This window comes from Elephantulus edwardii, unplaced genomic scaffold, assembly GCF_000299155.1.
Source record: "Elephantulus edwardii isolate Elephantulus edwardi_28Jun2011 unplaced genomic scaffold, EleEdw1.0 scaffold00151, whole genome shotgun sequence".
In the NCBI taxonomy this organism is placed as follows: Eukaryota; Metazoa; Chordata; class Mammalia; order Macroscelidea; family Macroscelididae; genus Elephantulus; species Elephantulus edwardii.
The window spans coordinates 3,920,923-3,934,784 of NW_006399901.1; positions in this window are offsets into that span (position 1 = coordinate 3,920,923).

Consider the following 13,862-nt stretch of genomic DNA (forward strand, 5'->3'; position numbering starts at 1 on the left):
GATAAACAACAACAACATATATACATGTACATATACATACACATTTACGTGTGTGTGTGTGTGTGTGTGTGTGTGTGTGTGTATAAATATATATAAATATCCTGCTGCTTTTCAATTCAGGAGGATGAGTGGAGCAGCTGGATTCTACAAAAGTGTGTTTTCTGTTCTGGTTGAGGCTTGGGTGTGGGCTGTTGCTCACAACTGGGTATGAGCTGATTGGATTTGGCCTCATATTTAAAAAGGCCTTTGGACCCTCAGGCCTGTGGCCCTCGGGCCTGGTTTTAATTGTTTTCAGTCCAACTTTCTTCTAAGTAGTATAGCAATGGTCTGTCAATTTGCTGTACAGGGTAACTCAAGGTTTCTGTGATAGTAAACACTGTGACATTGATGTGTCAAATGTAATAATGGTTGCCCATGGTGAACAGTGTTTGGAAGAGCTCTCAAATGGGAACAGACTTGGAAGCAGGCATGGCACCCACTTCTGAAATAGCTTGCCTCCAGAAACTCCATGAACTTAGAGGAATGATGAAAGTTAAGTGTGTTCAGGACTTTTGTTCATAGGGTTATTATGAGTCATATACAACTTGAAGGCACTTAACAATGAAAACAACGTATGTATATATAAAGATAAAGATACACACACATACATATATTTGATGGCTTAGTCAGCTTGGCTCCATGACCAATACTCTTGGCACCAGTAGCCAGGAAATAAAAAATTGTATTGCTATGGGAAAGTCTGCTGTTAGGGACCTCTCCGGGGTACTGAAGAGCAATGGTGCCACTCTGGAGACTAAGGTGCGTCTAATACAGGCTATGGTCTTTGCAATCACCTGTTATGCATCAGAGAGTTGGGCAATGATTAGGGAGGACAGAAGGAGAATTGATGCCTTTGAGCTGTGGTGCTGGAGAAGAGTATTGAATGTACCACGGACTGCCAAGGAAACAAACAGATTCATCCTGGAGAGGGTTAAACCAGGCTGCTCCTTGGAGGCAAGGATTCTGGGGCTTCGTCTGATATACTTTGGTCATGTTGTAAGGAAGGACAGGTCCTTGGAGAGGGACGATGCAAGAGGGGAAGGCCCTCTATGAGGTGGATTAATTCAGTGACTGTGGTAATCGGGTGTGTCAGAGCCAGTGTGATTGGCACAGGATAGAGCAGGGTTTAGCCTGTTATACATAGGGTCACTATGAGTCGGAAGTGACTCTATGGCACATAACAACAACACAGTATTAAGGAATTGTTCTGTCAAGGCAAAGGTACAGGTTTGAATCCACACTTTGCTCTGTGGGAGAAAGATGGGCAATCTTCTCCCATGTAATTTGTTGCCTCAGAAAACCTGGAGGGTGAACTGATGGGTAGTTTCTGACTTGATGCTATACAACAACAGCATCTATAAGGCAGCAGAGTGGAGGAGTCTGTAGCGTGTTCGGCTGCTAACCCAGAGTCTGTGTTTCCCTGGTTCGACTCCACCAGCAGCTCCTGGGTAAAAAGATGATCAACCTCCTCCTATTGGGATTTACAGCCTGCAAAGCCCAATGCAGGGTCACTATTCAACTGAATTGTAACCAACTCAAAAACCGTGAACATTTTACTTTGTTATATACAAAGGCAAGAGTGTGCAGAATTGTATGCTGAATTGGTATCACAGACCTTAGTGTACTGTGCTGCCAAACTCCAGGTGGTATGTCTCCGGTGGTTCGAATGCACGTGTAGCTCCTTGGGAGGAAGATGGACAGTCTCCTCCCATTACTATTTACAGTCTCAGAATCCCAGTGGAGGGGTACAATGAGAGGGAATTGATATAATGGCTATGAAATGAGGTGTGCAGCAATTTTAACACCTTCTGATCTTTCCTCTGCTCAGGTCATCTCAGAGTTTAGACTATGACCTGAGAGGTCAGTAGATCCATAGAGAATGTCCCCGAGGCCTGTGGATGCATTGTCTTTGGGGACATGCTAGAGGAAATCAATGTATGGTTTCTAGTAAGGGAGCCTCCGCATGGAGGGATCTTCATCTATCTTGCTTCCTGGTAAGTCCACAGTTTAGCACCAGATAGGTGTGCAATGTTGCTGCTGTTGTTATGTGCTGTTGAGTCAATTGCGACTACACAGTCCAGCACAGGGTGAGTGTCCAATGTTGCTGTTATGAGTTGTTGAGTCACTTGTGACTCATAGCAACCCTATGTACCCTGCTCTATCCTGAGCCAGTCTCACTGTCTACAGCACACGTACCCTGTTACCCAAGTCACTGAATCAATCCATCTCATTGAGGGTCTTCCCCTCTTGTGCCGTCCCTCCATCCTCCCAAGCATGATGGTCCTCTCTAAGGACCTGTCCCTCCTTGCAACATGCCAAAAGTATATGAGATGAAGCTTCAAAATTCTTGCCTCCAAGGCGCAGCCTGATTTCACCTTCTCCAAGACAAACATGTTTGTTCTCCTAGCAGTCCATGGTATATTCAGTACTCTTCTCCAGCACCACAACTCAAAGGCATCAATTCTCCTTTTATAATCTTTAGACATTGTCCACCTCTCTGACGTATAGCAAGTAATTGCAAAGACCATGGCCTGGATCAGGCACATCTTAGTCTCTAGACTGACATCATTGCTCTTCAATACACTTTTGTTAACCAAGTAACTATTCTTAGTCCTTCCTCACTTTGTGTTATGATTGCCTAATTTTTTGTGTTAATATTTTTATCATTCATATACATTGTGTTTCATGTATGCACACTGTATTTTATATAATCTTTTATTCACATTGTATTTGGTTCATGTATATTGTGGGTTTTCCCCCTTACAATAATCTTACTAATAACTGCATTCATGAAAGCCTGGAAACCAGTTACCTCATGCCTTAATAGCCTCCTTTTAGATAGCCAGTTTCTGATTTACCTTTCCCTATTAAACCAGTATCCTGAGAAACAAGCATGTCTCTTTTGTTGAAGAATCTTCTGTTCAATTTGGAAACTTTAAACATTAGGCAAAGTCTAGTCCACAGCAAGGCATTATATTGCAGCAATGGACCCTAGCTCACAGCATGAATCATCAGCTCTTCATCTGATTGGGTTCTGGCCAACCCATCCCAGACATCTGTGCCTAGGTTCAAATGGACATCAACTGCAAACTCAGGAACCCATACTTCTCCCTGCATTCCAGAACTGTTAGTCCCTTCACTCAACCTTAGCTTCCATAAGGGGCTAAGTCAATAAGCCAGGGGTCCTCATAACTCCCTGCTCCTCAATGATTGGCTAACTTTTTTTTATTGGTTTGCTTACAAAGTTCGTATACGTTGTGTTTCACACTATTCTTCATTTACGTTGTGTTTCATGCAATCATTCTCATGCATTATGTTTTATAAAAGGAATCACCATTGGACGTTGTCCATCATTACCCCATCTTTTATGCCTGGATCCTTCCCATTTTCTTTCCCCTCCCTCCACCCATCAAACTGTGCAATCTTGTGGTTTCACCCCATCCGTCCTCAACCCTCCCCCCCCTTAGCTCCCCATAAATGTTTTACTAGTTATTCTTCTATTTTTACAGTAATGGTCTTGTGCTGTATTTGTCCTTGCGATACTGCATTACTTCACTCAGCATAATGCTTTCCAGCCTCTCCTAAGTTACATAGTGTTTTATGTAACACTTAGAGCATGCCGGATGTTATTTGAAGTGCTTGACGTACATTAGCTCAAAAATGATGAGATGTCATCTCGTGTACTTTGGTCATGTTTCTGAGCTCTTCTATATCTCAGGGGCTGAGATCCTGCATTCCAGAGCTGCGCTGACATGCCTGGAGTGAAATGCAAAGCAAGTCAGAAGACACAGAGCCCAGAGAGGAGTGGCTGTCTCAACAGCACAGCTGGGGAAGCTCGCAGGCTCAGCTCTGAGGAGTGAAAGTGCCCCGTTGTTTGGTTTTTCATATAATTAAAAATGAAAGTGGGACAGACGAAAGAACAGCAGAAGCTTTCAGGGTTGCTCCTCGTAGAGTTAAAAGGGGGATGAAGGCAAGTGATGAAGGCCGGGCACCGTCAGTGGTTGTCGTCAGAGCAAGGAAAGAGCGCTTCACCAAACTCCAGGGGGAAGCATGCTATTATGGAGAGAGAACGCTGGTTTTGGTATCTTAAAGATTTTCTAAAATTTTTTTTATTAAAATTGTGCTTTATGTAATCACTGCCTTTTATATGGTCATTCATAGAAATTGTTTCATTCATGTACATTTTGCTTTATACAATCACTTCTATATATTCTATATATATTGTATATATAGTATATATATTGTATATATTCTATATATTTTATTTGGAAGGAGGAGTGGCATCCACTACCATAATATCTTCCCTCTGGAAACCCTATGAACCTGGAGAGAGGATGAAAGGCACCTAAACATCGAGGACTCTGCTTCATAGGGTTGCTATGAGTCACCTGCGACTCGACAGCACTTAACAACAACAACAACATATATTTTATGTCATTAATTACTCAAAGATGGTGAAGGTTTGGTTCATACACATTGGGCATATTGTTGGGAGGGGTTTATTCCTTGGAAAGGGGCTTCATGCTTGGGAAGGTGGAGGGCCAGCGAAAGGGAGAAAGACCTTCAATGAGATGGATTGACACGGTGACTGCAGTACTGGCTCAGGAGTGTCAGAGATGAGGAGGACGGCGCAGGAGAGGACGGAGTTTGGATCTGTTGTTCACAGGCTCACTACAAGCTGTGTTATTAAAAACCTTGACCTATGACTTCTGGCACTCCATTTCATCAAACTCTCATTGCATCTCATTAAGTTCCCCTTCCTCCATACCACCCCATCCACTCACTATCTCTGCTATCCTGTGACAGCCTCTCTCTTCTTCCGTACCTCTTCTCCCCTTCCCCACGAGAAGTGACACAAGCAGCAGGAAGATTTTAACTTTATTTCTACTGCTTCCTGGTTAGGTCATCTTAAGTAATTGCTTCCCTTTTTTGGACCTCAGCTTCTTCAGCTGGGGAAGAGGATTTTTGTTTGTGTTATGTGCTGTCGAGTTGCCTGTGACTCATAGTGACCCCATGTACAACAGCCCTAAACCCTGTTCTATCCTGTGCCAATCTTATTATGTCTGACACACCTATCCCCATTACCCCAGTAACTGAATCAATCCATCTCATCGATGGTGTTCCTCTCCAAGTACTGGTCCCACCTTGCAATATGTCCAAAGTATGTCAGACGAAGCCTCAGAATATAGCTTTGTCAAATTGAATGTGAGCTCATGCCTACAGGGACACAAAGCCAATCTAGTTACACTGAGGAGACAAAAAAGAACTTTAAGCCTTTCTGCATAAACAGGGAAACAAACACAGTTTAACACAGCTCTGTCCAGGGCAAGCATAAAATTTACTAATGTTCGTGTAAACGCTAGTAGTCTGCACATTCCATTCTCAGAGATGGGGCAGTCATTTAATCTATGAAAAGAACAAGGAATGACTTCTTAGTTACAATTGTAAAATTTTGCCTGGAGTCCTTGATAAGCATAAGCTCCACGTGTGTTCTGTTTTCCATCAAGACTAAAATCTTTGGGATACCATGTACCAGACGGGTGTCCTCAGGCCTGGGTCTAGGGTGGTGGGGAGGTCACATGGCCTTCCTTTATATTATTTCTAGATGCTGAGTCATAATCTATGAGCTCCCTGACCAAACTCTCTGGTCCTCTGAATATCACCAAAAGCGAATTCATTACCATCAAGTCCATAGTTGCTCATGGTACCACCCCAGCCACCATCGGGTTTTTAAGGCTGTGAATCTCAATGAGAGTAGACTGCATCAGCTTTCTCTCTCAGAAGGGCTAGTGGCTTCGAACTGCTGACCTTTCAGTTAGCAGCTAACATGTAATGAATACACTGCACCACCAGAGTTTCACCAGCTTCCCCATACTTTTGTTTCTTGTGAAGGGTTTTTTTGGTTGTTATTATTCTTTTTTGGAGGGGGGTTGTTATTATTTTATCTTATTGATAATAGTTTAATGAAAGAAATCTTGGATTTCCATTCATTCATTGTTGCACATTTTCCTCATACTTTTGTTAGCTTGTTGCTGTTATATGCCATCGTGTTGGAGCTGACCCTCCAGCAAGTTTTCAGAGGCAGTTAACCACACAGGAGGAGATTACCCATTTTTCTCCTGTGGAGCAGCTGGTGGATTCAAACCAGGTACCTTTGAGTTGGTGGTACAACTTCTTACCACTGAGTCACCAGAGCTCCTATACTCTTGGGCATATTTGAAGATGTCAGTATTGGTAAAAGGGATCTTCTTTCAGCCCTCCAGGCCTGGAAAGGGTCACATTCTGTGTCTGTTTACAGAAAGGTCTTTGCTTTTGCATCCTCCCTTCTGCATTGACCACTGAGGGTCAATCTGCACCAATCCTGTTGGCTACCAGGAACCGAGAGCTTTAGCAATCAGACACCAAACACAGCGTCCCCAGAACAACTGGAAGTCCCCAGTACTTCCAGGTAATCCTGATCCTGGAACAATGTAAATGCTGCAACTTGAGTCTGTTGAAGCCTCAGAAGGTGATCACATGCCAGTTTCCTCTTGTATGAGTTTCCAGGAAGTTGCCCAAGTGCACATGGAGGTAAACCTGACCTGTCGCCCTGAGGGCCACAGATTGGACCAAGCAAAGGCAGCCAACAGGAGGCCATGCTTTATGAGATGATTTGGCATGAAACTCTGCCCAAAGTTATCGTTCCATACTGGATGGTTGAAAACAAAGGTGATCAGAGGTTTTATCTGTGGAAGTGAAAATCCTAAATGGCTAAGAGATATTGGAAATGATGACAGTACTTTGTCCTCTGGTTCTCTGTTAACCTGGATGTATATCCCAGATGCAGATGTTCAGGGACTGAGAGACACTATCGGGTTGAAGTGAGGTTTTCTTGGCCCACAAATCCTGCAGTCAGCACTTTCACCAAAGGTGAAGAAGTGCAAAGAAGTTATGACTTTATAGTCATATACATATATGTCACATACATATATATACATATGGTAGTTATGCAGTAAGAGGAGGACTTTAATTGCAAACCCTGTCTACCTCCAAAGCCTTCTCTAGTAATGCTGTCTTGCTTTCCACTATTTCATTCATCCATCCATCCATCCATACACATACCCTTAAATGTGTATTTTCCCTTTGAGTATAAAGAACCACTTCTCTCTTAATCTCCTTCCAACCTTCCTTCCATCCATCTGCTCTTCTAGGCAGCCATTCATCCTAACCTTTCTAAGCACTGTACTAGGCTTTACACACATAAAGACAAACAACACAAACCTAATTCCTACCCTAATAGAGTCTGTAGTCCATTAAGAAAGACAACAAAAAAGGGAGCAAATTATTAGAGTATGACAACAGATTGAGAATCAGAGGGAAAGGATGTGATGAAGACTTTCTCGTTAGAATGAAGAGTGAGGACCTCTCTCATAAGGGGACGTTGACCTAAGAGAACACCGGTGGGAGTTAACAGAACCACAAGGGGGAATATGGCTCAAGGTAGATGGAACACAACGTGCCCAGCATCTGAGATGAGAGAGCCCATGGAGGCCAGTGTGGCTGAAGTGTAAATGATTGAGCAGGCGGGTGTTAGGGGATGGCATCAGAGAAGTACGCAGTGCCAGAAAATGTAGGCCATTCGGAGAAGAAGACGTGCAAGGAATCCAGGAAATATTCTGTCTGAGCTCAGTGATGTGATTTGAATTGCCTTTTAAAAAATCGTCATTGAAAATAGACACAAGAAAGCATCTATCTGTCCAACAAGCCCTCTTTGTATAATTAAGTGACATTGATTACATTCTTCAAGCAGTGCAACCACCCTCATCCTTCTTTGCGAACTTGCTTTTCCTCCATAAATCGTTGCCCCATAAATTTCCCTTCTGACCTTTAGAGTCATTGTTGTCAATTTGATGTCATAGAGATACTTCTTCAAGAGAGTGGGATATCCAAGCCCCACAGTCTGTAATAAATACACCAACTTACTGTTTGTTTCATAGAGAATTTCAAGGAATAGTCCTGAGGTAAGGTTTTACATTTACTTAAGGGTGACAGTTTTTGGGGTTTCAGCCAGTCTCAACTTCAGAAAGTCTGGGTCTCGTGAGAATTTGTAATTCTGCTCTGGGATACTCTCCCCTTTTGCTCAGGAATCATCTATAGAATTTTTGATCACATTATTCAGGCACCATCCCCCTGGATTACATTTTACACTCTGCCCTTGTCTAGTTTTTTCATTTTGTTTTTTTTTTTTTTTAGTAAATCACAATTCATTTCTTTATCCTTCCCTCCCCCCTTGGATCTTCATAGATGTTTACTAGTTATTCTTCTATTTCTATAATAACAGTCTAATAACAATAACAGTACTTATCCTTATGGAGCTGAGTTAGTTCACTTAGCATAATGTTCTCCAGTCCCTCCCAAATTAACTAGTAATTTATAAAATCATTACTCCTGCGTGCTGCATAGTATTCCATTATGTGAATGTGCCATAATTTCTCAGGCCACTCAATTGTGATTGGACATTTGTGTTGTTTCCATGTTCTTGCGATGGTGACTAATGCTGCTATGAACATTGGTGTACAAGTCTCAGTTTGTGCCTCAGTTCTCATTTTCTGGGGCTATATTTCAAGCAGTGGAATAGCTGGGTCATACGGAACTTCTGTGTTCAGCTCTTTGAGGAAACACCAAACTCAGCCAGTGTTGAGAATTGAATGCATTCTAATTGCCTTGGAGGTTAACACTGGAAAAGAATATTGTTATTACATCCTTCATGCAATTTCCCCATGTTCTTTACTCCCAGCACTCCATTGGGTAGTTACTGTCATTATTTCTTTTTATGGAGAGAAAACTGAAGCTCAGGGAGGTTAAGGCATTTGCCTAAAGTCACAGCATGAGGAGGAAGTTTAGGATAAAAGTTCACATCCGATTTCTTCCTTTGGTGATGTTGTTGTTGTTATGTGCCGTTGAGTCGCTTGCGACTTATAGTGACCCTATGTACAACAGCCCTAAACTCTGCTCTGTCCTGTGCCAATCGCACTGTCTCTGATACACCCATCCCGATTACCCCAGTTACTGAATCAATCCACCTCATAGAGGGCCTTCCCTTCCTTTGCTGTCCCTCCACCTTCCCAAGCATGATGTCCCTCTCCAAGGACCCGTCCCTCCTTACAACATGTCCAAAGCATGTCAGACAAAGCCTCGGAATCTTGCCTCCAAGGAGCAGCCGGGTTTAACCCTCTCCAGGATGAATCTGTTTGTTTTCTTGGCAGTCCATGGTACCCTCAATACTCTTCTCCAGCACCACAGCTCAAAGGCATCCATTCTCCTTCTATACTCTCTAGTCATTCTCCAGCTCTCTGACATTTAACAAGTGATTGCAAAGACCATGGCCTGTATCAGACACACCTTAGTCTCCTGATGTGATTCAAGCCATATGATAAACTCAAATCTACATCTCAATTCCAAGTCACATGGCTCGAATCACATCATCTGCAGAAGCCAGAAGTGAGGAAGGTGACTGGAGGAACTGGAGTCTTGCCCTGCATGTTGTTATGTGTGTTGTGTACTGTGTTGTTGCACTCATAGAACCAACTCATAGTTGACCGTCCAGCAGGTTTTCAGAGGCAGTAGTAAATCACACCAGAGGAGAGCGATTGCTCATCTTTCGTCCATGGAGTAGCTGGTGGATTTGAACCTCTTGCCTTTGGATTGGCAGCACAGCTTCTTACCACTAAGCCATCAGACCTCCATCTCAACATGTGAGCAGTTAGTGTTTAGAATGCCTGGATTCATTCTCATCCTGCAGCCTTGGCACTCACTAAGCATTGGAAGGGAACAATGGTGCGAAGGGGGAGACTTTGGAGCTACTTTTTAGATGTTTTTCTGATCTGACCTCATTTTCGCTCTTCTTTTTTTTTTAAATTTTCCCCCAATTTGAAAACAGTTACTGTTTTATTAACTGACAAGATTTTTTTGAAAGAATTAATTTTGTACTGGTTTACATACAAAGTTCATAAAGTTCATATACGTTGTTTTTCACACCAGAAAACTTTGTTTTTCACCCCTTTCCTTTACCAGTCCTGCCCTCCACCCATCAAATTGTGCAACTCTATGTTTAAGTCCCGCCTTGAATCCTTGCACATGCTCTACAATAATGGTCTTATATTTGTCTTTATGAGATTGAGTTATGTCACTTAGCATAATGCTCTCGAGTTCCTCTCACGTTAGGTAGTAATTTCCAAAATCATTACTTCTGTGTGTGAACATACTGTAATTTCTCAGTCCATTGCATTGTGATGGGACATTTGAGCTATAAGAGAGATGCAAATCAAAACCACGATAAGATAGCATCTTACTTCAAGTAGCAGTGGCAAAGTTTAGCAGGACATCAAGTAATAAATATTGCAGAAGATGTGGTGAGATAGGGACTTTTACACAGTTGGTGGGATTGTAAAATGGTGCAACCATGCTGGAAGGCAGTTTGACATTTCCTCAAAAAAGCTGAACATAGATTTTCTATATGACCCAGCTAGTCTACTGGTTGGAATAAACCCTGAGAAAATGAGAAGTGAGGCATAAACAGAGACTTGTACACCAATGTTCATAGCAGCATTATTCACCATAGTCTTTGTTCTTCTTATGTCTCAATACTCCCCAAAGGACTGTGAAGTCAGCACTTTCTCTCATCCTTGGTCAAGAGTAGCAGCCAGGATGGGGACTCCTATGAGATAGAGACAGCTGTGTGAAGATCTGTTTGACCCAGCAGGGCTCTTGTTCTGTCCCTAGCTGGTCCTCAGTAGAATTGACTCTGATCTCAGCAGCCTTGCCTGGTACAGAGAGATCTGAACTCAACTCTAAATTATGTGCACACCCCGACTTCAGTGCAGGTTTAAAGGAGAAGCTCTTAAGTCAGATAATGTAGGTCCATGGCCATCACTAGCTAGCTGTGTGGCCTTATTAACTCAGGCAATTTCTCTGAAGTTCAAGACTTTCTCGGAAAGCTTTTACAACACTGAGGCAAACTTCCCAACTCTGGAGCCAGGGCAGGTGCTGTGAGCACAATATTGATGACTAACAGTGATAACTGAGCACCCACTGTATGCTCATGGCTATGCTGCTGGAGATAAATATGCGTTGGAACCTGTGAGAGCTGGAACTTGATGTGATTGTCTTTTTTTCCCTAGGTCTGGCAAGTTTTCTGCCTTTGACAGGGTATAGCTTATGAACCATGTACTTTTTATCTTGACGCTACAATTCCTTTCCACTAAGCTACCAACTCCATATATCCATGGGCACTGGTGGCCTGGTGATAGGGTGTGATGCTACCAAAACAAAGGCAGGAAGTTTGAATCCAATCCACCTGCTTCTCCAACAGAGAAAAATGGACAATATCCTCCTGTGCAATTGAACTGGTGCCTATGAAAACCTGCTGAAGCTCAGCTCAGAGTTGGTTCCAACTTGACGGCATGTAACAACATACAAATACATACATTATATATAACGTGGATTATATTTAGTAAATAGATATACATAACGACTATATATATATATCGTGGATTTTTTAGTAGTAAAATCCATGTTTCGTGTTGGTGACGAGTATTCAATGTTCCATAGACTGTGACAAAACCAAATAAATATGTCCTGGAGGAAGTGAAACCAAGATGCGCCTTGGAAACAAGGATGGTGAAACCTCACTTCACATACATCACGTGTTGTCAGGAGGCACCAGTCCTTGGAATAAGACATTTTGCTTGGAAAAGTGGAAAGTCAGAGAAGGAGAGAAAGACCCTTGCCAAGGTAAGATGGCCACTGACGACAAGAATGAGCTCGAGTGTCGTGGGGATTGTAAGGACGGCGCAGGATAGAACTAGGTTCAGAGCTGTTATTCTTAGGGTTGCAATGAGTAATTGTTGATTTGAAGGGGGTGCCTAAAAACAACACCACTTATATTTATATACAGTTGTCATGTACCATTGAGTCAGTTCTAACTCATAGGGGACTGTCCGGTGGTTTTTCAGACGCTGTAAATCACAAAAGAAGAGATTGTCCGTTTTTCTTCTGTGGAACATGTGGTGAATTCAATCTGCATAACTTAGACCACTTCTCTCTATGCATATGTATCTCTATCTCTTATGTCTATGGTCACATCATCTATATCTCGAGCTATGTCTCTATCTATTCCTATACCTATCAGGGAGCTCTGGTGGCCTGGCGCTGAGAAACTGCACTGCAGTTCCAAAGGCAAACTGTTTGAATACACCAGGTGCTCCATGGGAAAAGGATGGAAAATCTCTTCCCGTGCAGTTAAACTGTGTCTGAAAATCTACTGGAGGGTCAGCTGTGGGTCAGTTCCAACTCAATGGTACACAACAACAACAACGACGACAACAACAACAATATCATCTTTCTCTTTCTCCACTTTTACATCTGTCTCTGTGTGTGTATTTCTGGTGGCTTATTCCTTAAGAAGTATGCTGCTGACCTAAATAAAACACTTCTTTGGAGGTTTGAATCACCGAGAGGATCTGGAGGAAGAAAGATGGGCAATCTCCTCCTGTGAGATTTACAGCCTCTGTCAGCTCTGGGTTGGTCCAGACTCAATGGTGATGAGAGTTTTTGATAGAATCAGAGAAAGAGAGACAGACAGAGAGAGAAAGAGAGAGACAGAGAGAAAGCTCTATATCTCTCTTTCTACCTATATCTTGAGTCACCTTCCTGATCCCACCATGACTTCTCCAAGGGATATGACTCTAGGTTTGTATAGCTATGCTCACATACAGATTGAATATCATTTAATAATCTCAAACACTCTGGCAACCAGACACATAATCCTCATGTGATAGATAAGCACACGGAGGCTGGGGAGGTGGATTAACCAGGCTGACAAGTGGAGGAGTTTGGATTTGAATTTTACCAACCCCTCAGCTGTCTTTCCTCCCTTTCTCAAGTTAATTGCGTTATTCTCCTTTTCTTAAACTAATAAGCCAACCAAGCCAACTATGAACTCTTCCAAGTTGGTGAAGGCTTGTGCACAGGTATTTGGAGATCATAAGTAGAAAACAGAAGTCATCTTTATTAAATTCCACGTTGCAGCCAGTCGAGTGCAGAAAGTGCACACATTTAACAATTTAAATATCTTCTTTATCCCAGTTGGTGCCTCCCTTAAATGAACACCCCCCGAAGGTGTTTCTCTCTTAATTAACAGTTTGTCTTGTTAACAGTGCAAATGTTTGCTTTGTTGTTGAGCTGGTCATGACAGTTAAGGCAGAGATGATGTCGAGCACAGTGTGGCTGAGTGGAGCCTTTTTGCCTGTCATGGTCCCCATATTCCTACTGGGAGATTCCTAGGACACAGCCCCGGAATAACAGTCACTCTTACATAATGAGCAGCTACTACATGCTATGGATTTTGGGAACCATGTCTGAGCCTGGACCTTGAAAATCTGAGTTGAGTGCCGTGGTTGTTATTGTTGTTGTTAAGTGCCATTGATTCGAGAATGACTCATAGCGACACTATGAACAAAAGACCTGAACGCTGTTCTATAACTATCATCATTTCTCTAATGTTCATAGAATTACCAGAGGTATGTTGTTTCGAAAGTGGATGCCAATCCTGTTTCCAAGCCTGTCTTAATCTGGAGCTCAACCAAACACTGTCCACCATGGGTGACCATTAGGGCATTTGACACGCCAATGGCACAATATTCAATATCACAGCAACCCCAAGTTATCTCAGTACACTAAACCAACAGACCAGTGCTGTACCACTTAGAAGAATGTTGTTCTAAAGACAATTAACACCAGGCCCGAGGGCCACAGGCTTAAGCCCAACTGACTTAAATACAAAG